Here is a 24,206-nt window from a genome sequence, read left to right on the forward strand (position 1 = left end):
GGGTATCCATGGTAACTACCACAACATGGTCATCTGCAGTTTACATCTAGCCCGTGGCATTGAATGGCATTTTAAAAGTGCTAAGGGTCCTGGTGCAATAATCCTCCCATGAGGATCAGCCTCAACGGCTTTGTAGATTGCACTCATGTCAGCAACTCCATATACATTTTTTTTTCTTCATGCTTCTTTCTTCATCCTTTTTTCTTTCTGTCATTCAGACTTTCATTCATTCGATCTCTCTCACTCACTTGCTTTAACTCATTTGTTCTCACTCACTCACTCACTCACTCAATCACTCACTCACTCATTCACTCTCACTCACTCTCACTCTCTCACTCACTCGCTCACTAAGTCAGTCTCTCTCTCTCTCTCTCTTTTTCTTTTTATATATATTTTTTTCCGTCTTCTTCTTCTTCTTCTTCTTCTTCTTCTTCTTCTTCTTCAGACCCTGTCATAGCACTAATGCCTTTCCAATACCACCAGCAGATGGAGACACTCCATTGCAACATTGGTTGTGAGCAGCAGTTTCTAAAAACAAATGCCTCATGGCGGATTTCCCATCCATCAATGGATGGTAAATTTTGTTTTTATCATTCACTGACCACAGAAACCAATGCATGGTCAAGCAACAGCAATGACACACCCTTGTGTATAGGCATGAGACCCTCATGTCATTTAACAGGATTCAGCACCACCCACAAGACAGCTACCTGTCATGTCATGTCAAACCTGCACAGGTGTGCTAGATTATTATTATTTAGTTTTATTTTATTTTTTTACACCAATCAGTGTGCAAACATGGTCATTAAAACGCTAAATGAATAGACGTTCATAAACCAGTCAGTGCAACTCATCATTTTGGTCTCCAATTCTCAAACTCAAATTCTCACCCACGGAGGATTAAATGAGAATCTTTCTTGTTTAACACTGGAATGGGGTGGTGCACTGTTCACTACCCGAAGATACTGCCACATCGGGTCAATGCATAGGGCGACAGAAGCAAGCTTCCAAATCAGCTCCCTTTCTCAAAAATCCATTTAATTTATGGTCCCCAGATAGGGAACGTATGTATCAGTATGTGCTCACAAGTCACCCAAGTGCAAGTATTCACACAAAAAAAAACGTGCCTCAGGATGCGATCTGTCGCAAGATCCTTTCTTTTTTTACACTTGATCTAAGCCAAAAGGCCTAGAGGGGATAACCGGGAAAGGGGTGGACCCAACCATGTCCCCTTCATGAGCACTCACATTACTCATAGGAATGGAAGGAAGGCTGGCAGCCAACCAGCCTCCCATACACTTTCTGGGTGGGTGGCAGTCAGCCACCCATACATACATACAGCACAGGCTAAACCCACATCATCACTTAAAAAAAGGACAGGCGACCATTGCACTCTGATGGAGCATTTAGCAATGCAATCCATAGCCTGGCTTTTGCCTGAACCCCCATCACTCCTCCTCTTGCATATAAGACAATATTTCAGATCTGCATATGAAAACAACACGCCTACCTTTGTTGCACATAGCTGCCTGCCTGTCTCTAGTTACCCCACTGGCTGTAGCTGCGTCCCTTCCGACATGGAATAACACCAACTGTAACGATAAACTGAAAATTAACAGTATAAACCTGCATCATTTTGGACTCTGGTATTTGCTGAATCCGGGTGACCTGACAATCGATGGTGGTGCCGCTGGTGATTCTGGCCTTCTTGGAATCTGTTGGGCCTATGTGTTAGCTCACACATCACTTGGGTATCCATGGTAACTACCACAACATGGTCATCTGCAGTTTACATCTAGCCCGTGGCATTGAATGGCATTTTAAAAGTGCTAAGGGTCCTGGTGCAATAATCCTCCCATGAGGATCAGCCTCAACGGCTTTGTAGATTGCACTCATGTCAGCAACTCCATATACATTTTTTTTTCTTCATGCTTCTTTCTTCATCCTTTTTTCTTTCTGTCATTCAGACTTTCATTCATTCGATCTCTCTCACTCACTTGCTTTAACTCATTTGTTCTCACTCACTCACTCACTCAATCACTCACTCACTCATTCACTCTCACTCACTCTCACTCTCTCACTCACTCGCTCACTAAGTCAGTCTCTCTCTCTCTCTCTCTCTTTTTCTTTTTATATATATTTTTTTCCGTCTTCTTCTTCTTCTTCTTCTTCTTCAGACCCTGTCATAGCACTAATGCCTTTCCAATACCACCAGCAGATGGAGACACTCCATTGCAACATTGGTTGTGAGCAGCAGTTTCTAAAAACAAATGCCTCATGGCGGATTTCCCATCCATCAATGGATGGTAAATTTTGTTTTTATCATTCACTGACCACAGAAACCAATGCATGGTCAAGCAACAGCAATGACACACCCTTGTGTATAGGCATGAGACCCTCATGTCATTTAACAGGATTCAGCACCACCCACAAGACAGCTACCTGTCATGTCATGTCAAACCTGCACAGGTGTGCTAGATTATTATTATTTAGTTTTATTTTATTTTTTTACACCAATCAGTGTGCAAACATGGTCATTAAAACGCTAAATGAATAGACGTTCATAAACCAGTCAGTGCAACTCATCATTTTGGTCTCCAATTCTCAAACTCAAATTCTCACCCACGGAGGATTAAATGAGAATCTTTCTTGTTTAACACTGGAATGGGGTGGTGCACTGTTCACTACCCGAAGATACTGCCACATCGGGTCAATGCATAGGGCGACAGAAGCAAGCTTCCAAATCAGCTCCCTTTCTCAAAAATCCATTTAATTTATGGTCCCCAGATAGGGAACGTATGTATCAGTATGTGCTCACAAGTCACCCAAGTGCAAGTATTCACACAAAAAAAAACGTGCCTCAGGATGCGATCTGTCGCAAGATCCTTTCTTTTTTTACACTTGATCTAAGCCAAAAGGCCTAGAGGGGATAACCGGGAAAGGGGTGGACCCAACCATGTCCCCTTCATGAGCACTCACATTACTCATAGGAATGGAAGGAAGGCTGGCAGCCAACCAGCCTCCCATACACTTTCTGGGTGGGTGGCAGTCAGCCACCCATACATACATACAGCACAGGCTAAACCCACATCATCACTTAAAAAAAGGACAGGCGACCATTGCACTCTGATGGAGCATTTAGCAATGCAATCCATAGCCTGGCTTTTGCCTGAACCCCCATCACTCCTCCTCTTGCATATAAGACAATATTTCAGATCTGCATATGAAAACAACACGCCTACCTTTGTTGCACATAGCTGCCTGCCTGTCTCTAGTTACCCCACTGGCTGTAGCTGCGTCCCTTCCGACATGGAATAACACCAACTGTAACGATAAACTGAAAATTAACAGTATAAACCTGCATCATTTTGGACTCTGGTATTTGCTGAATCCGGGTGACCTGACAATCGATGGTGGTGCCGCTGGTGATTCTGGCCTTCTTGGAATCTGTTGGGCCTATGTGTTAGCTCACACATCACTTGGGTATCCATGGTAACTACCACAACATGGTCATCTGCAGTTTACATCTAGCCCGTGGCATTGAATGGCATTTTAAAAGTGCTAAGGGTCCTGGTGCAATAATCCTCCCATGAGGATCAGCCTCAACGGCTTTGTAGATTGCACTCATGTCAGCAACTCCATATACATTTTTTTTTCTTCATGCTTCTTTCTTCATCCTTTTTTCTTTCTGTCATTCAGACTTTCATTCATTCGATCTCTCTCACTCACTTGCTTTAACTCATTTGTTCTCACTCACTCACTCACTCACTCAATCACTCACTCACTCATTCACTCTCACTCACTCTCACTCTCTCACTCACTCGCTCACTAAGTCAGTCTCTCTCTCTCTCTCTCTTTTTCTTTTTATATATATTTTTTTCCGTCTTCTTCTTCTTCTTCTTCTTCTTCTTCTTCTTCTTCAGACCCTGTCATAGCACTAATGCCTTTCCAATACCACCAGCAGATGGAGACACTCCATTGCAACATTGGTTGTGAGCAGCAGTTTCTAAAAACAAATGCCTCATGGCGGATTTCCCATCCATCAATGGATGGTAAATTTTGTTTTTATCATTCACTGACCACAGAAACCAATGCATGGTCAAGCAACAGCAATGACACACCCTTGTGTATAGGCATGAGACCCTCATGTCATTTAACAGGATTCAGCACCACCCACAAGACAGCTACCTGTCATGTCATGTCAAACCTGCACAGGTGTGCTAGATTATTATTATTTAGTTTTATTTTATTTTTTTACACCAATCAGTGTGCAAACATGGTCATTAAAACGCTAAATGAATAGACGTTCATAAACCAGTCAGTGCAACTCATCATTTTGGTCTCCAATTCTCAAACTCAAATTCTCACCCACGGAGGATTAAATGAGAATCTTTCTTGTTTAACACTGGAATGGGGTGGTGCACTGTTCACTACCCGAAGATACTGCCACATCGGGTCAATGCATAGGGCGACAGAAGCAAGCTTCCAAATCAGCTCCCTTTCTCAAAAATCCATTTAATTTATGGTCCCCAGATAGGGAACGTATGTATCAGTATGTGCTCACAAGTCACCCAAGTGCAAGTATTCACACAAAAAAAAACGTGCCTCAGGATGCGATCTGTCGCAAGATCCTTTCTTTTTTTACACTTGATCTAAGCCAAAAGGCCTAGAGGGGATAACCGGGAAAGGGGTGGACCCAACCATGTCCCCTTCATGAGCACTCACATTACTCATAGGAATGGAAGGAAGGCTGGCAGCCAACCAGCCTCCCATACACTTTCTGGGTGGGTGGCAGTCAGCCACCCATACATACATACAGCACAGGCTAAACCCACATCATCACTTAAAAAAAGGACAGGCGACCATTGCACTCTGATGGAGCATTTAGCAATGCAATCCATAGCCTGGCTTTTGCCTGAACCCCCATCACTCCTCCTCTTGCATATAAGACAATATTTCAGATCTGCATATGAAAACAACACGCCTACCTTTGTTGCACATAGCTGCCTGCCTGTCTCTAGTTACCCCACTGGCTGTAGCTGCGTCCCTTCCGACATGGAATAACACCAACTGTAACAATAAACTGAAAATTAACAGTATAAACCTGCATCATTTTGGACTCTGGTATTTGCTGAATCCGGGTGACCTGACAATCGATGGTGGTGCCGCTGGTGATTCTGGCCTTCTTGGAATCTGTTGGGCCTATGTGTTAGCTCACACATCACTTGGGTATCCATGGTAACTACCACAACATGGTCATCTGCAGTTTACATCTAGCCCGTGGCATTGAATGGCATTTTAAAAGTGCTAAGGGTCCTGGTGCAATAATCCTCCCATGAGGATCAGCCTCAACGGCTTTGTAGATTGCACTCATGTCAGCAACTCCATATACATTTTTTTTTCTTCATGCTTCTTTCTTCATCCTTTTTTCTTTCTGTCATTCAGACTTTCATTCATTCGATCTCTCTCACTCACTTGCTTTAACTCATTTGTTCTCACTCACTCACTCACTCACTCAATCACTCACTCACTCATTCACTCTCACTCACTCTCACTCTCTCACTCACTCGCTCACTAAGTCAGTCTCTCTCTCTCTCTCTCTCTTTTTCTTTTTATATATATTTTTTTCCGTCTTCTTCTTCTTCTTCTTCTTCTTCTTCTTCTTCTTCTTCAGACCCTGTCATAGCACTAATGCCTTTCCAATACCACCAGCAGATGGAGACACTCCATTGCAACATTGGTTGTGAGCAGCAGTTTCTAAAAACAAATGCCTCATGGCGGATTTCCCATCCATCCATGGATGGTAAATTTTGTTTTTATCATTCACTGACCACAGAAACCAATGCATGGTCAAGCAACAGCAATGACACACCCTTGTGTATAGGCATGAGACCCTCATGTCATTTAACAGGATTCAGCACCACCCACAAGACAGCTACCTGTCATGTCATGTCAAACCTGCACAGGTGTGCTAGATTATTATTATTTAGTTTTATTTTATTTTTTTACACCAATCAGTGTGCAAACATGGTCATTAAAACGCTAAATGAATAGACGTTCATAAACCAGTCAGTGCAACTCATCATTTTGGTCTCCAATTCTCAAACTCAAATTCTCACCCACGGAGGATTAAATGAGAATCTTTCTTGTTTAACACTGGAATGGGGTGGTGCACTGTTCACTACCCGAAGATACTGCCACATCGGGTCAATGCATAGGGCGACAGAAGCAAGCTTCCAAATCAGCTCCCTTTCTCAAAAATCCATTTAATTTATGGTCCCCAGATAGGGAACGTATGTATCAGTATGTGCTCACAAGTCACCCAAGTGCAAGTATTCACACAAAAAAAAACGTGCCTCAGGATGCGATCTGTCGCAAGATCCTTTCTTTTTTTACACTTGATCTAAGCCAAAAGGCCTAGAGGGGATAACCGGGAAAGGGGTGGACCCAACCATGTCCCCTTCATGAGCACTCACATTACTCATAGGAATGGAAGGAAGGCTGGCAGCCAACCAGCCTCCCATACACTTTCTGGGTGGGTGGCAGTCAGCCACCCATACATACATACAGCACAGGCTAAACCCACATCATCACTTAAAAAAAGGACAGGCGACCATTGCACTCTGATGGAGCATTTAGCAATGCAATCCATAGCCTGGCTTTTGCCTGAACCCCCATCACTCCTCCTCTTGCATATAAGACAATATTTCAGATCTGCATATGAAAACAACACGCCTACCTTTGTTGCACATAGCTGCCTGCCTGTCTCTAGTTACCCCACTGGCTGTAGCTGCGTCCCTTCCGACATGGAATAACACCAACTGTAACGATAAACTGAAAATTAACAGTATAAACCTGCATCATTTTGGACTCTGGTATTTGCTGAATCCGGGTGACCTGACAATCGATGGTGGTGCCGCTGGTGATTCTGGCCTTCTTGGAATCTGTTGGGCCTATGTGTTAGCTCACACATCACTTGGGTATCCATGGTAACTACCACAACATGGTCATCTGCAGTTTACATCTAGCCCGTGGCATTGAATGGCATTTTAAAAGTGCTAAGGGTCCTGGTGCAATAATCCTCCCATGAGGATCAGCCTCAACGGCTTTGTAGATTGCACTCATGTCAGCAACTCCATATACATTTTTTTTTCTTCATGCTTCTTTCTTCATCCTTTTTTCTTTCTGTCATTCAGACTTTCATTCATTCGATCTCTCTCACTCACTTGCTTTAACTCATTTGTTCTCACTCACTCACTCACTCACTCAATCACTCACTCACTCATTCACTCTCACTCACTCTCACTCTCTCACTCACTCGCTCACTAAGTCAGTCTCTCTCTCTCTCTCTCTTTTTCTTTTTATATATATTTTTTTCCGTCTTCTTCTTCTTCTTCTTCTTCTTCAGACCCTGTCATAGCACTAATGCCTTTCCAATACCACCAGCAGATGGAGACACTCCATTGCAACATTGGTTGTGAGCAGCAGTTTCTAAAAACAAATGCCTCATGGCGGATTTCCCATCCATCAATGGATGGTAAATTTTGTTTTTATCATTCACTGACCACAGAAACCAATGCATGGTCAAGCAACAGCAATGACACACCCTTGTGTATAGGCATGAGACCCTCATGTCATTTAACAGGATTCAGCACCACCCACAAGACAGCTACCTGTCATGTCATGTCAAACCTGCACAGGTGTGCTAGATTATTATTATTTAGTTTTATTTTATTTTTTTACACCAATCAGTGTGCAAACATGGTCATTAAAACGCTAAATGAATAGACGTTCATAAACCAGTCAGTGCAACTCATCATTTTGGTCTCCAATTCTCAAACTCAAATTCTCACCCACGGAGGATTAAATGAGAATCTTTCTTGTTTAACACTGGAATGGGGTGGTGCACTGTTCACTACCCGAAGATACTGCCACATCGGGTCAATGCATAGGGCGACAGAAGCAAGCTTCCAAATCAGCTCCCTTTCTCAAAAATCCATTTAATTTATGGTCCCCAGATAGGGAACGTATGTATCAGTATGTGCTCACAAGTCACCCAAGTGCAAGTATTCACACAAAAAAAAACGTGCCTCAGGATGCGATCTGTCGCAAGATCCTTTCTTTTTTTACACTTGATCTAAGCCAAAAGGCCTAGAGGGGATAACCGGGAAAGGGGTGGACCCAACCATGTCCCCTTCATGAGCACTCACATTACTCATAGGAATGGAAGGAAGGCTGGCAGCCAACCAGCCTCCCATACACTTTCTGGGTGGGTGGCAGTCAGCCACCCATACATACATACAGCACAGGCTAAACCCACATCATCACTTAAAAAAAGGACAGGCGACCATTGCACTCTGATGGAGCATTTAGCAATGCAATCCATAGCCTGGCTTTTGCCTGAACCCCCATCACTCCTCCTCTTGCATATAAGACAATATTTCAGATCTGCATATGAAAACAACACGCCTACCTTTGTTGCACATAGCTGCCTGCCTGTCTCTAGTTACCCCACTGGCTGTAGCTGCGTCCCTTCCGACATGGAATAACACCAACTGTAACGATAAACTGAAAATTAACAGTATAAACCTGCATCATTTTGGACTCTGGTATTTGCTGAATCCGGGTGACCTGACAATCGATGGTGGTGCCGCTGGTGATTCTGGCCTTCTTGGAATCTGTTGGGCCTATGTGTTAGCTCACACATCACTTGGGTATCCATGGTAACTACCACAACATGGTCATCTGCAGTTTACATCTAGCCCGTGGCATTGAATGGCATTTTAAAAGTGCTAAGGGTCCTGGTGCAATAATCCTCCCATGAGGATCAGCCTCAACGGCTTTGTAGATTGCACTCATGTCAGCAACTCCATATACATTTTTTTTTCTTCATGCTTCTTTCTTCATCCTTTTTTCTTTCTGTCATTCAGACTTTCATTCATTCGATCTCTCTCACTCACTTGCTTTAACTCATTTGTTCTCACTCACTCACTCACTCACTCAATCACTCACTCACTCATTCACTCTCACTCACTCTCACTCTCTCACTCACTCGCTCACTAAGTCAGTCTCTCTCTCTCTCTCTCTTTTTCTTTTTATATATATTTTTTTCCGTCTTCTTCTTCTTCTTCTTCTTCTTCTTCTTCAGACCCTGTCATAGCACTAATGCCTTTCCAATACCACCAGCAGATGGAGACACTCCATTGCAACATTGGTTGTGAGCAGCAGTTTCTAAAAACAAATGCCTCATGGCGGATTTCCCATCCATCAATGGATGGTAAATTTTGTTTTTATCATTCACTGACCACAGAAACCAATGCATGGTCAAGCAACAGCAATGACACACCCTTGTGTATAGGCATGAGACCCTCATGTCATTTAACAGGATTCAGCACCACCCACAAGACAGCTACCTGTCATGTCATGTCAAACCTGCACAGGTGTGCTAGATTATTATTATTTAGTTTTATTTTATTTTTTTACACCAATCAGTGTGCAAACATGGTCATTAAAACGCTAAATGAATAGACGTTCATAAACCAGTCAGTGCAACTCATCATTTTGGTCTCCAATTCTCAAACTCAAATTCTCACCCACGGAGGATTAAATGAGAATCTTTCTTGTTTAACACTGGAATGGGGTGGTGCACTGTTCACTACCCGAAGATACTGCCACATCGGGTCAATGCATAGGGCGACAGAAGCAAGCTTCCAAATCAGCTCCCTTTCTCAAAAATCCATTTAATTTATGGTCCCCAGATAGGGAACGTATGTATCAGTATGTGCTCACAAGTCACCCAAGTGCAAGTATTCACACAAAAAAAAACGTGCCTCAGGATGCGATCTGTCGCAAGATCCTTTCTTTTTTTACACTTGATCTAAGCCAAAAGGCCTAGAGGGGATAACCGGGAAAGGGGTGGACCCAACCATGTCCCCTTCATGAGCACTCACATTACTCATAGGAATGGAAGGAAGGCTGGCAGCCAACCAGCCTCCCATACACTTTCTGGGTGGGTGGCAGTCAGCCACCCATACATACATACAGCACAGGCTAAACCCACATCATCACTTAAAAAAAGGACAGGCGACCATTGCACTCTGATGGAGCATTTAGCAATGCAATCCATAGCCTGGCTTTTGCCTGAACCCCCATCACTCCTCCTCTTGCATATAAGACAATATTTCAGATCTGCATATGAAAACAACACGCCTACCTTTGTTGCACATAGCTGCCTGCCTGTCTCTAGTTACCCCACTGGCTGTAGCTGCGTCCCTTCCGACATGGAATAACACCAACTGTAACGATAAACTGAAAATTAACAGTATAAACCTGCATCATTTTGGACTCTGGTATTTGCTGAATCCGGGTGACCTGACAATCGATGGTGGTGCCGCTGGTGATTCTGGCCTTCTTGGAATCTGTTGGGCCTATGTGTTAGCTCACACATCACTTGGGTATCCATGGTAACTACCACAACATGGTCATCTGCAGTTTACATCTAGCCCGTGGCATTGAATGGCATTTTAAAAGTGCTAAGGGTCCTGGTGCAATAATCCTCCCATGAGGATCAGCCTCAACGGCTTTGTAGATTGCACTCATGTCAGCAACTCCATATACATTTTTTTTTCTTCATGCTTCTTTCTTCATCCTTTTTTCTTTCTGTCATTCAGACTTTCATTCATTCGATCTCTCTCACTCACTTGCTTTAACTCATTTGTTCTCACTCACTCACTCACTCACTCAATCACTCACTCACTCATTCACTCTCACTCACTCTCACTCTCTCACTCACTCGCTCACTAAGTCAGTCTCTCTCTCTCTCTCTCTTTTTCTTTTTATATATATTTTTTTCCGTCTTCTTCTTCTTCTTCTTCTTCTTCTTCTTCTTCTTCAGACCCTGTCATAGCACTAATGCCTTTCCAATACCACCAGCAGATGGAGACACTCCATTGCAACATTGGTTGTGAGCAGCAGTTTCTAAAAACAAATGCCTCATGGCGGATTTCCCATCCATCAATGGATGGTAAATTTTGTTTTTATCATTCACTGACCACAGAAACCAATGCATGGTCAAGCAACAGCAATGACACACCCTTGTGTATAGGCATGAGACCCTCATGTCATTTAACAGGATTCAGCACCACCCACAAGACAGCTACCTGTCATGTCATGTCAAACCTGCACAGGTGTGCTAGATTATTATTATTTAGTTTTATTTTATTTTTTTACACCAATCAGTGTGCAAACATGGTCATTAAAACGCTAAATGAATAGACGTTCATAAACCAGTCAGTGCAACTCATCATTTTGGTCTCCAATTCTCAAACTCAAATTCTCACCCACGGAGGATTAAATGAGAATCTTTCTTGTTTAACACTGGAATGGGGTGGTGCACTGTTCACTACCCGAAGATACTGCCACATCGGGTCAATGCATAGGGCGACAGAAGCAAGCTTCCAAATCAGCTCCCTTTCTCAAAAATCCATTTAATTTATGGTCCCCAGATAGGGAACGTATGTATCAGTATGTGCTCACAAGTCACCCAAGTGCAAGTATTCACACAAAAAAAAACGTGCCTCAGGATGCGATCTGTCGCAAGATCCTTTCTTTTTTTACACTTGATCTAAGCCAAAAGGCCTAGAGGGGATAACCGGGAAAGGGGTGGACCCAACCATGTCCCCTTCATGAGCACTCACATTACTCATAGGAATGGAAGGAAGGCTGGCAGCCAACCAGCCTCCCATACACTTTCTGGGTGGGTGGCAGTCAGCCACCCATACATACATACAGCACAGGCTAAACCCACATCATCACTTAAAAAAAGGACAGGCGACCATTGCACTCTGATGGAGCATTTAGCAATGCAATCCATAGCCTGGCTTTTGCCTGAACCCCCATCACTCCTCCTCTTGCATATAAGACAATATTTCAGATCTGCATATGAAAACAACACGCCTACCTTTGTTGCACATAGCTGCCTGCCTGTCTCTAGTTACCCCACTGGCTGTAGCTGCGTCCCTTCCGACATGGAATAACACCAACTGTAACGATAAACTGAAAATTAACAGTATAAACCTGCATCATTTTGGACTCTGGTATTTGCTGAATCCGGGTGACCTGACAATCGATGGTGGTGCCGCTGGTGATTCTGGCCTTCTTGGAATCTGTTGGGCCTATGTGTTAGCTCACACATCACTTGGGTATCCATGGTAACTACCACAACATGGTCATCTGCAGTTTACATCTAGCCCGTGGCATTGAATGGCATTTTAAAAGTGCTAAGGGTCCTGGTGCAATAATCCTCCCATGAGGATCAGCCTCAACGGCTTTGTAGATTGCACTCATGTCAGCAACTCCATATACATTTTTTTTTCTTCATGCTTCTTTCTTCATCCTTTTTTCTTTCTGTCATTCAGACTTTCATTCATTCGATCTCTCTCACTCACTTGCTTTAACTCATTTGTTCTCACTCACTCACTCACTCACTCACTCAATCACTCACTCACTCATTCACTCTCACTCACTCTCACTCTCTCACTCACTCGCTCACTAAGTCAGTCTCTCTCTCTCTCTCTCTTTTTCTTTTTATATATATTTTTTTCCGTCTTCTTCTTCTTCTTCTTCTTCTTCTTCTTCTTCAGACCCTGTCATAGCACTAATGCCTTTCCAATACCACCAGCAGATGGAGACACTCCATTGCAACATTGGTTGTGAGCAGCAGTTTCTAAAAACAAATGCCTCATGGCGGATTTCCCATCCATCAATGGATGGTAAATTTTGTTTTTATCATTCACTGACCACAGAAACCAATGCATGGTCAAGCAACAGCAATGACACACCCTTGTGTATAGGCATGAGACCCTCATGTCATTTAACAGGATTCAGCACCACCCACAAGACAGCTACCTGTCATGTCATGTCAAACCTGCACAGGTGTGCTAGATTATTATTATTTAGTTTTATTTTATTTTTTTACACCAATCAGTGTGCAAACATGGTCATTAAAACGCTAAATGAATAGACGTTCATAAACCAGTCAGTGCAACTCATCATTTTGGTCTCCAATTCTCAAACTCAAATTCTCACCCACGGAGGATTAAATGAGAATCTTTCTTGTTTAACACTGGAATGGGGTGGTGCACTGTTCACTACCCGAAGATACTGCCACATCGGGTCAATGCATAGGGCGACAGAAGCAAGCTTCCAAATCAGCTCCCTTTCTCAAAAATCCATTTAATTTATGGTCCCCAGATAGGGAACGTATGTATCAGTATGTGCTCACAAGTCACCCAAGTGCAAGTATTCACACAAAAAAAAACGTGCCTCAGGATGCGATCTGTCGCAAGATCCTTTCTTTTTTTACACTTGATCTAAGCCAAAAGGCCTAGAGGGGATAACTGGGAAAGGGGTGGACCCAACCATGTCCCCTTCATGAGCACTCACATTACTCATAGGAATGGAAGGAAGGCTGGCAGCCAACCAGCCTCCCATACACTTTCTGGGTGGGTGGCAGTCAGCCACCCATACATACATACAGCACAGGCTAAACCCACATCATCACTTAAAAAAAGGACAGGCGACCATTGCACTCTGATGGAGCATTTAGCAATGCAATCCATAGCCTGGCTTTTGCCTGAACCCCCATCACTCCTCCTCTTGCATATAAGACAATATTTCAGATCTGCATATGAAAACAACACGCCTACCTTTGTTGCACATAGCTGCCTGCCTGTCTCTAGTTACCCCACTGGCTGTAGCTGCGTCCCTTCCGACATGGAATAACACCAACTGTAACGATAAACTGAAAATTAACAGTATAAACCTGCATCATTTTGGACTCTGGTATTTGCTGAATCCGGGTGACCTGACAATCGATGGTGGTGCCGCTGGTGATTCTGGCCTTCTTGGAATCTGTTGGGCCTATGTGTTAGCTCACACATCACTTGGGTATCCATGGTAACTACCACATCTGCAGTTTACATCTAGCCCGTGGCATTGAATGGCATTTTAAAAGTGCTAAGGGTCCTGGTGCAATAATCCTCCCATGAGGATCAGCCTCAACGGCTTTGTAGATTGCACTCATGTCAGCAACTCCATATACATTTTTTTTTCTTCATGCTTCTTTCTTCATCCTTTTTTCTTTCTGTCATTCAGACTTTCATTCATTCGATCTCTCTCACTCACTTGCTTTAACTCATTTGTTCTCACTCACTCACTCACTCACTCATCATCACTCACTCACTCATTCACTCTCACTCACTCTCACTCTCTCACTCACTCGCTCACTAAGTCAGTCTCTCTCTCTCTCTCTCTTTTTCTTTTTATATATATTTTTTTCCGTCTTCTTCTTCTTCTTCTTCTTCTTCTTCTTCAGACCCTGTCATAGCACTAATGCCTTTCCAATACCACCAGCAGATGGAGACACTCCATTGCAACATTGGTTGTGAGCAGCAGTTTCTAAAAACAAATGCCTCATGGCGGATTTCCCATCCATCAATGGATGGTAAATTTTGTTTTTATCATTCACTGACCACAGAAACCAATGCATGGTCAAGCAACAGCAATGACACACCCTTGTGTATAGGCATGAGACCCTCATGTCATTTAACAGGATTCAGCACCACCCACAAGACAGCTACCTGTCATGTCATGTCAAACCTGCACAGGTGTGCTAGATTATTATTATTTAGTTTTATTTTATTTTTTTACACCAATCAGTGTGCAAACATGGTCATTAAAACGCTAAATGAATAGACGTTCATAAACCAGTCAGTGCAACTCATCATTTTGGTCTCCAATTCTCAAACTCAAATTCTCACCCACGGAGGATTAAATGAGAATCTTTCTTGTTTAACACTGGAATGGGGTGGTGCACTGTTCACTACCCGAAGATACTGCCACATCGGGTCAATGCATAGGGCGACAGAAGCAAGCTTCCAAATCAGCTCCCTTTCTCAAAAATCCATTTAATTTATGGTCCCCAGATAGGGAACGTATGTATCAGTATGTGCTCACAAGTCACCCAAGTGCAAGTATTCACACAAAAAAAAACGTGCCTCAGGATGCGATCTGTCGCAAGATCCTTTCTTTTTTTACACTTGATCTAAGCCAAAAGGCCTAGAGGGGATAACCGGGAAAGGGGTGGACCCAACCATGTCCCCTTCATGAGCACTCACATTACTCATAGGAATGGAAGGAAGGCTGGCAGCCAACCAGCCTCCCATACACTTTCTGGGTGGGTGGCAGTCAGCCACCCATACATACATACAGCACAGGCTAAACCCACATCATCACTTAAAAAAAGGACAGGCGACCATTGCACTCTGATGGAGCATTTAGCAATGCAATCCATAGCCTGGCTTTTGCCTGAACCCCCATCACTCCTCCTCTTGCATATAAGACAATATTTCAGATCTGCATATGAAAACAACACGCCTACCTTTGTTGCACATAGCTGCCTGCCTGTCTCTAGTTACCCCACTGGCTGTAGCTGCGTCCCTTCCGACATGGAATAACACCAACTGTAACGATAAACTGAAAATTAACAGTATAAACCTGCATCATTTTGGACTCTGGTATTTGCTGAATCCGGGTGACCTGACAATCGATGGTGGTGCCGCTGGTGATTCTGGCCTTCTTGGAATCTGTTGGGCCTATGTGTTAGCTCACACATCACTTGGGTATCCATGGTAACTACCACAACATGGTCATCTGCAGTTTACATCTAGCCCGTGGCATTGAATGGCATTTTAAAAGTGCTAAGGGTCCTGGTGCAATAATCCTCCCATGAGGATCAGCCTCAACGGCTTTGTAGATTGCACTCATGTCAGCAACTCCATATACATTTTTTTTTCTTCATGCTTCTTTCTTCATCCTTTTTTCTTTCTGTCATTCAGACTTTCATTCATTCGATCTCTCTCACTCACTTGCTTTAACTCATTTGTTCTCACTCACTCACTCACTCACTCAATCACTCACTCACTCATTCACTCTCACTCACTCTCACTCTCTCACTCACTCGCTCACTAAGTCAGTCTCTCTCTCTCTCTCTCTTTTTCTTTTTATATATATTTTTTTCCGCTTCTTCTTCTTCTTCTTCTTCTTCTTCTTCTTCAGACCCTGTCATAGCACTAATGCCTTTCCAATACCACCAGCAGATGGAGACACTCCATTGCAACATTGGTTGTGAGCAGCAGTTTCTAAAAACAAATGCCTCATGGCGGATTTCCCATCCATCAATGGATGGTAAATTTTGTTTTTATCATTCACTGACCACAGAAACCAATGCATGGTCAAGCAACAGCAATGACACACCCTTGTGTATAGGCATGAGACCCTCATGTCATTTAACAGGATTCAGCACCACCCACAAGACAGCTACCTGTCATGTCATGTCAAACCTGCACAGGTGTGCTAGATTATTATTATTTAGTTTTATTTTATTTTTTTACACCAATCAGTGTGCAAACATGGTCATTAAAACGCTAAATGAATAGACGTTCATAAACCAGTCAGTGCAACTCATCATTTTGGTCTCCAATTCTCAAACTCAAATTCTCACCCACGGAGGATTAAATGAGAATCTTTCTTGTTTAACACTGGAATGGGGTGGTGCACTGTTCACTACCCGAAGATACTGCCACATCGGGTCAATGCATAGGGCGACAGAAGCAAGCTTCCAAATCAGCTCCCTTTCTCAAAAATCCATTTAATTTATGGTCCCCAGATAGGGAACGTATGTATCAGTATGTGCTCACAAGTCACCCAAGTGCAAGTATTCACACAAAAAAAAACGTGCCTCAGGATGCGATCTGTCGCAAGATCCTTTCTTTTTTTACACTTGATCTAAGCCAAAAGGCCTAGAGGGGATAACCGGGAAAGGGGTGGACCCAACCATGTCCCCTTCATGAGCACTCACATTACTCATAGGAATGGAAGGAAGGCTGGCAGCCAACCAGCCTCCCATACACTTTCTGGGTGGGTGGCAGTCAGCCACCCATACATACATACAGCACAGGCTAAACCCACATCATCACTTAAAAAAAGGACAGGCGACCATTGCACTCTGATGGAGCATTTAGCAATGCAATCCATAGCCTGGCTTTTGCCTGAACCCCCATCACTCCTCCTCTTGCATATAAGACAATATTTCAGATCTGCATATGAAAACAACACGCCTACCTTTGTTGCACATAGCTGCCTGCCTGTCTCTAGTTACCCCACTGGCTGTAGCTGCGTCCCTTCCGACATGGAATAACACCAACTGTAACGATAAACTGAAAATTAACAGTATAAACCTGCATCATTTTGGACTCTGGTATTTGCTGAATCCGGGTGACCTGACAATCGATGGTGGTGCCGCTGGTGATTCTGGCCTTCTTGGAATCTGTTGGGCCTATGTGTTAGCTCACACATCACTTGGGTATCCATGGTAACTACCACAACATGGTCATCTGCAGTTTACATCTAGCCCGTGGCATTGAATGGCATTTTAAAAGTGCTAAGGGTCCTGGTGCAATAATCCTCCCATGAGGATCAGCCTCAACGGCTTTGTAGATTGCACTCATGTCAGCAACTCCATATACATTTTTTTTTCTTCATGCTTCTTTCTTCATCCTTTTTTCTTTCTGTCATTCAGACTTTCATTCATTCGATCTCTCTCACTCACTTGCTTTAACTCATTTGTTCTCACTCACTCACTCACTCACTCAATCACTCACTCACTCATTCACTCTCACTCACTCTCACTCTCTCACTCACTCGCTCACTAAGTCAGTCTCTCTCTCTCTCTCTCTTTTTCTTTTTATATATATTTTTTTCCGTCTTCTTCTTCTTCTTCTTCTTCTTCTTCAGACCCTGTCATAGCACTAATGCCTTTCCAATACCACCAGCAGATGGAGACACTCCATTGCAACATTGGTTGTGAGCAGCAGTTTCTAAAAACAAATGCCTCATGGCGGATTTCCCATCCATCAATGGATGGTAAATTTTGTTTTTATCATTCACTGACCACAGAAACCAATGCATGGTCAAGCAACAGCAATGACACACCCTTGTGTATAGGCATGAGACCCTCATGTCATTTAACAGGATTCAGCACCACCCACAAGACAGCTACCTGTCATGTCATGTCAAACCTGCACAGGTGTGCTAGATTATTATTATTTAGTTTTATTTTATTTTTTTACACCAATCAGTGTGCAAACATGGTCATTAAAACGCTAAATGAATAGACGTTCATAAACCAGTCAGTGCAACTCATCATTTTGGTCTCCAATTCTCAAACTCAAATTCTCACCTCACCCACGGAGGATTAAATGAGAATCTTTCTTGTTTAACACTGGAATGGGGTGGTGCACTGTTCACTACCCGAAGATACTGCCACATCGGGTCAATGCATAGGGCGACAGAAGCAAGCTTCCAAATCAGCTCCCTTTCTCAAAAATCCATTTAATTTATGGTCCCCAGATAGGGAACGTATGTATCAGTATGTGCTCACAAGTCACCCAAGTGCAAGTATTCACACAAAAAAAAACGTGCCTCAGGATGCGATCTGTCGCAAGATCCTTTCTTTTTTTACACTTGATCTAAGCCAAAAGGCCTAGAGGGGATAACCGGGAAAGGGGTGGACCCAACCATGTCCCCTTCATGAGCACTCACATTACTCATAGGAATGGAAGGAAGGCTGGCAGCCAACCAGCCTCCCATACACTTTCTGGGTGGGTGGCAGTCAGCCACCCATACATACATACAGCACAGGCTAAACCCACATCATCACTTAAAAAAAGGACAGGCGACCATTGCACTCTGATGGAGCATTTAGCAATGCAATCCATAGCCTGGCTTTTGCCTGAACCCCCATCACTCCTCCTCTTGCATATAAGACAATATTTCAGATCTGCATATGAAAACAACACGCCTACCTTTGTTGCACATAGCTGCCTGCCTGTCTCTAGTTACCCCACTGGCTGTAGCTGCGTCCCTTCCGACATGGAATAACACCAACTGTAACGATAAACTGAAAATTAACAGTATAAACCTGCATCATTTTGGACTCTGGTATTTGCTGAATCCGGGTGACCTGACAATCGATGGTGGTGCCGCTGGTGATTCTGGCCTTCTTGGAATCTGTTGGGCCTATGTGTTAGCTCACACATCACTTGGGTATCCATGGTAACTACCACAACATGGTCATCTGCAGTTTACATCTAGCCCGTGGCATTGAATGGCATTTTAAAAGTGCTAAGGGTCCTGGTGCAATAATCCTCCCATGAGGATCAGCCTCAACGGCTTTGTAGATTGCACTCATGTCAGCAACTCCATATACATTTTTTTTTCTTCATGCTTCTTTCTTCATCCTTTTTTCTTTCTGTCATTCAGACTTTCATTCATTCGATCTCTCTCACTCACTTGCTTTAACTCATTTGTTCTCACTCACTCACTCACTCACTCAATCACTCACTCACTCATTCACTCTCACTCACTCTCACTCTCTCACTCACTCGCTCACTAAGTCAGTCTCTCTCTCTCTCTCTCTTTTTCTTTTTATATATATTTTTTTCCGTCTTCTTCTTCTTCTTCTTCTTCTTCTTCTTCTTCTTCAGACCCTGTCATAGCACTAATGCCTTTCCAATACCACCAGCAGATGGAGACACTCCATTGCAACATTGGTTGTGAGCAGCAGTTTCTAAAAACAAATGCCTCATGGCGGATTTCCCATCCATCAATGGATGGTAAATTTTGTTTTTATCATTCACTGACCACAGAAACCAATGCATGGTCAAGCAACAGCAATGACACACCCTTGTGTATAGGCATGAGACCCTCATGTCATTTAACAGGATTCAGCACCACCCACAAGACAGCTACCTGTCATGTCATGTCAAACCTGCACAGGTGTGCTAGATTATTATTATTTAGTTTTATTTTATTTTTTTACACCAATCAGTGTGCAAACATGGTCATTAAAACGCTAAATGAATAGACGTTCATAAACCAGTCAGTGCAACTCATCATTTTGGTCTCCAATTCTCAAACTCAAATTCTCACCCACGGAGGATTAAATGAGAATCTTTCTTGTTTAACACTGGAATGGGGTGGTGCACTGTTCACTACCCGAAGATACTGCCACATCGGGTCAATGCATAGGGCGACAGAAGCAAGCTTCCAAATCAGCTCCCTTTCTCAAAAATCCATTTAATTTATGGTCCCCAGATAGGGAACGTATGTATCAGTATGTGCTCACAAGTCACCCAAGTGCAAGTATTCACACAAAAAAAAACGTGCCTCAGGATGCGATCTGTCGCAAGATCCTTTCTTTTTTTACACTTGATCTAAGCCAAAAGGCCTAGAGGGGATAACCGGGAAAGGGGTGGACCCAACCATGTCCCCTTCATGAGCACTCACATTACTCATAGGAATGGAAGGAAGGCTGGCAGCCAACCAGCCTCCCATACACTTTCTGGGTGGGTGGCAGTCAGCCACCCATACATACATACAGCACAGGCTAAACCCACATCATCACTTAAAAAAAGGACAGGCGACCATTGCACTCTGATGGAGCATTTAGCAATGCAATCCATAGCCTGGCTTTTGCCTGAACCCCCATCACTCCTCCTCTTGCATATAAGACAATATTTCAGATCTGCATATGAAAACAACACGCCTACCTTTGTTGCACATAGCTGCCTGCCTGTCTCTAGTTACCCCACTGGCTGTAGCTGCGTCCCTTCCGACATGGAATAACACCAACTGTAACGATAAACTGAAAATTAACAGTATAAACCTGCATCATTTTGGACTCTGGTATTTGCTGAATCCGGGTGACCTGACAATCGATGGTGGTGCCGCTGGTGATTCTGGCCTTCTTGGAATCTGTTGGGCCTATGTGTTAGCTCACACATCACTTGGGTATCCATGGTAACTACCACAACATGGTCATCTGCAGTTTACATCTAGCCCGTGGCATTGAATGGCATTTTAAAAGTGCTAAGGGTCCTGGTGCAATAATCCTCCCATGAGGATCAGCCTCAACGGCTTTGTAGATTGCACTCATGTCAGCAACTCCATATACATTTTTTTTTCTTCATGCTTCTTTCTTCATCCTTTTTTCTTTCTGTCATTCAGACTTTCATTCATTCGATCTCTCTCACTCACTTGCTTTAACTCATTTGTTCTCACTCACTCACTCACTCACTCAATCACTCACTCACTCATTCACTCTCACTCACTCTCACTCTCTCACTCACTCGCTCACTAAGTCAGTCTCTCTCCCTCTCTCTCTTTTTCTTTTTATATATATTTTTTTCCGTCTTCTTCTTCTTCTTCTTCTTCTTCTTCTTCAGACCCTGTCATAGCACTAATGCCTTTCCAATACCACCAGCAGATGGAGACACTCCATTGCAACATTGGTTGTGAGCAGCAGTTTCTAAAAACAAATGCCTCATGGCGGATTTCCCATCCATCAATGGATGGTAAATTTTGTTTTTATCATTCACTGACCACAGAAACCAATGCATGGTCAAGCAACAGCAATGACACACCCTTGTGTATAGGCATGAGACCCTCATGTCATTTAACAGGATTCAGCACCACCCACAAGACAGCTACCTGTCATGTCATGTCAAACCTGCACAGGTGTGCTAGATTATTATTATTTAGTTTTATTTTATTTTTTTACACCAATCAGTGTGCAAACATGGTCATTAAAACGCTAAATGAATAGACGTTCATAAACCAGTCAGTGCAACTCATCATTTTGGTCTCCAATTCTCAAACTCAAATTCTCACCCACGGAGGATTAAATGAGAATCTTTCTTGTTTAACACTGGAATGGGGTGGTGCACTGTTCACTACCCGAAGATACTGCCACATCGGGTCAATGCATAGGGCGACAGAAGCAAGCTTCCAAATCAGCTCCCTTTCTCAAAAATCCATTTAATTTATGGTCCCCAGATAGGGAACGTATGTATCAGTATGTGCTCACAAGTCACCCAAGTGCAAGTATTCACACAAAAAAAAACGTGCCTCAGGATGCGATCTGTCGCAAGATCCTTTCTTTTTTTACACTTGATCTAAGCCAAAAGGCCTAGAGGGGATAACCGGGAAAGGGGTGGACCCAACCATGTCCCCTTCATGAGCACTCACATTACTCATAGGAATGGAAGGAAGGCTGGCAGCCAACCAGCCTCCCATACACTTTCTGGGTGGGTGGCAGTCAGCCACCCATACATACATACAGCACAGGCTAAACCCACATCATCACTTAAAAAAAGGACAGGCGACCATTGCACTCTGATGGAGCATTTAGCAATGCAATCCATAGCCTGGCTTTTGCCTGAACCCCCATCACTCCTCCTCTTGCATATAAGACAATATTTCAGATCTGCATATGAAAACAACACGCCTACCTTTGTTGCACATAGCTGCCTGCCTGTCTCTAGTTACCCCACTGGCTGTAGCTGCGTCCCTTCCGACATGGAATAACACCAACTGTAACGATAAACTGAAAATTAACAGTATAAACCTGCATCATTTTGGACTCTGGTATTTGCTGAATCCGGGTGACCTGACAATCGATGGTGGTGCCGCTGGTGATTCTGGCCTTCTTGGAATCTGTTGGGCCTATGTGTTAGCTCACACATCACTTGGGTATCCATGGTAACTACCACAACATGGTCATCTGCAGTTTACATCTAGCCCGTGGCATTGAATGGCATTTTAAAAGTGCTAAGGGTCCTGGTGCAATAATCCTCCCATGAGGATCAGCCTCAACGGCTTTGTAGATTGCACTCATGTCAGCAACTCCATATACATTTTTTTTTCTTCATGCTTCTTTCTTCATCCTTTTTTCTTTCTGTCATTCAGACTTTCATTCATTCGATCTCTCTCACTCACTTGCTTTAACTCATTTGTTCTCACTCACTCACTCACTCACTCAATCACTCACTCACTCATTCACTCTCACTCACTCTCACTCTCTCACTCACTCGCTCACTAAGTCAGTCTCTCTCTCTCTCTCTCTTTTTCTTTTTATATATATTTTTTTCCGTCTTCTTCTTCTTCTTCTTCTTCTTCTTCAGACCCTGTCATAGCACTAATGCCTTTCCAATACCACCAGCAGATGGAGACACTCCATTGCAACATTGGTTGTGAGCAGCAGTTTCTAAAAACAAATGCCTCATGGCGGATTTCCCATCCATCAATGGATGGTAAATTTTGTTTTTATCATTCACTGACCACAGAAACCAATGCATGGTCAAGCAACAGCAATGACACACCCTTGTGTATAGGCATGAGACCCTCATGTCATTTAACAGGATTCAGCACCACCCACAAGACAGCTACCTGTCATGTCATGTCAAACCTGCACAGGTGTGCTAGATTATTATTATTTAGTTTTATTTTATTTTTTTACACCAATCAGTGTGCAAACATGGTCATTAAAACGCTAAATGAATAGACGTTCATAAACCAGTCAGTGCAACTCATCATTTTGGTCTCCAATTCTCAAACTCAAATTCTCACCCACGGAGGATTAAATGAGAATCTTTCTTGTTTAACACTGGAATGGGGTGGTGCACTGTTCACTACCCGAAGATACTGCCACATCGGGTCAATGCATAGGGCGACAGAAGCAAGCTTCCAAATCAGCTCCCTTTCTCAAAAATCCATTTAATTTATGGTCCCCAGATAGGGAACGTATGTATCAGTATGTGCTCACAAGTCACCCAAGTGCAAGTATTCACACAAAAAAAAACGTGCCTCAGGATGCGATCTGTCGCAAGATCCTTTCTTTTTTTACACTTGATCTAAGCCAAAAGGCCTAGAGGGGATAACCGGGAAAGGGGTGGACCCAACCATGTCCCCTTCATGAGCACTCACATTACTCATAGGAATGGAAGGAAGGCTGGCAGCCAACCAGCCTCCCATACACTTTCTGGGTGGGTGGCAGTCAGCCACCCATACATACATACAGCACAGGCTAAACCCACATCATCACTTAAAAAAAGGACAGGCGACCATTGCACTCTGATGGAGCATTTAGCAATGCAATCCATAGCCTGGCTTTTGCCTGAACCCCCATCACTCCTCCTCTTGCATATAAGACAATATTTCAGATCTGCATATGAAAACAACACGCCTACCTTTGTTGCACATAGCTGCCTGCCTGTCTCTAGTTACCCCACTGGCTGTAGCTGCGTCCC

General features: G+C 43.4%; 14 pseudogenes; all 14 read right to left on the reverse strand.

Annotated features, from left to right (window-relative positions):
- Positions 1 to 935: 935 nt before the first annotated feature.
- On the reverse strand, positions 936 to 1,199 carry LOC130346805 (U2 spliceosomal RNA; annotated as a pseudogene).
- Positions 1,200 to 2,667: 1,468 nt separating this feature from the next.
- On the reverse strand, positions 2,668 to 2,931 carry LOC130346806 (U2 spliceosomal RNA; annotated as a pseudogene).
- A 1,482-nt stretch (positions 2,932 to 4,413) lies between these two features.
- Positions 4,414 to 4,677, reverse strand: LOC130346807 (U2 spliceosomal RNA; annotated as a pseudogene).
- A 1,487-nt stretch (positions 4,678 to 6,164) lies between these two features.
- LOC130346809 (U2 spliceosomal RNA) lies at positions 6,165 to 6,428 on the reverse strand (annotated as a pseudogene).
- Positions 6,429 to 7,898: 1,470 nt separating this feature from the next.
- LOC130346810 (U2 spliceosomal RNA) lies at positions 7,899 to 8,162 on the reverse strand (annotated as a pseudogene).
- A 1,476-nt stretch (positions 8,163 to 9,638) lies between these two features.
- On the reverse strand, positions 9,639 to 9,902 carry LOC130346811 (U2 spliceosomal RNA; annotated as a pseudogene).
- A 1,482-nt stretch (positions 9,903 to 11,384) lies between these two features.
- Positions 11,385 to 11,648, reverse strand: LOC130346812 (U2 spliceosomal RNA; annotated as a pseudogene).
- A 1,483-nt stretch (positions 11,649 to 13,131) lies between these two features.
- Positions 13,132 to 13,395, reverse strand: LOC130346813 (U2 spliceosomal RNA; annotated as a pseudogene).
- A 1,469-nt stretch (positions 13,396 to 14,864) lies between these two features.
- Positions 14,865 to 15,128, reverse strand: LOC130346814 (U2 spliceosomal RNA; annotated as a pseudogene).
- A 1,478-nt stretch (positions 15,129 to 16,606) lies between these two features.
- On the reverse strand, positions 16,607 to 16,870 carry LOC130346816 (U2 spliceosomal RNA; annotated as a pseudogene).
- A 1,478-nt stretch (positions 16,871 to 18,348) lies between these two features.
- LOC130346817 (U2 spliceosomal RNA) lies at positions 18,349 to 18,612 on the reverse strand (annotated as a pseudogene).
- A 1,482-nt stretch (positions 18,613 to 20,094) lies between these two features.
- LOC130346818 (U2 spliceosomal RNA) lies at positions 20,095 to 20,358 on the reverse strand (annotated as a pseudogene).
- Positions 20,359 to 21,834: 1,476 nt separating this feature from the next.
- On the reverse strand, positions 21,835 to 22,098 carry LOC130346820 (U2 spliceosomal RNA; annotated as a pseudogene).
- A 1,473-nt stretch (positions 22,099 to 23,571) lies between these two features.
- Positions 23,572 to 23,835, reverse strand: LOC130346821 (U2 spliceosomal RNA; annotated as a pseudogene).
- Between the last annotated feature and the right edge of the window lie 371 nt (positions 23,836 to 24,206).

Source organism: Hyla sarda, unplaced genomic scaffold (genome assembly GCF_029499605.1).
Source record: "Hyla sarda isolate aHylSar1 unplaced genomic scaffold, aHylSar1.hap1 scaffold_803, whole genome shotgun sequence".
NCBI classification, from domain to species: Eukaryota; Metazoa; Chordata; class Amphibia; order Anura; family Hylidae; genus Hyla; species Hyla sarda.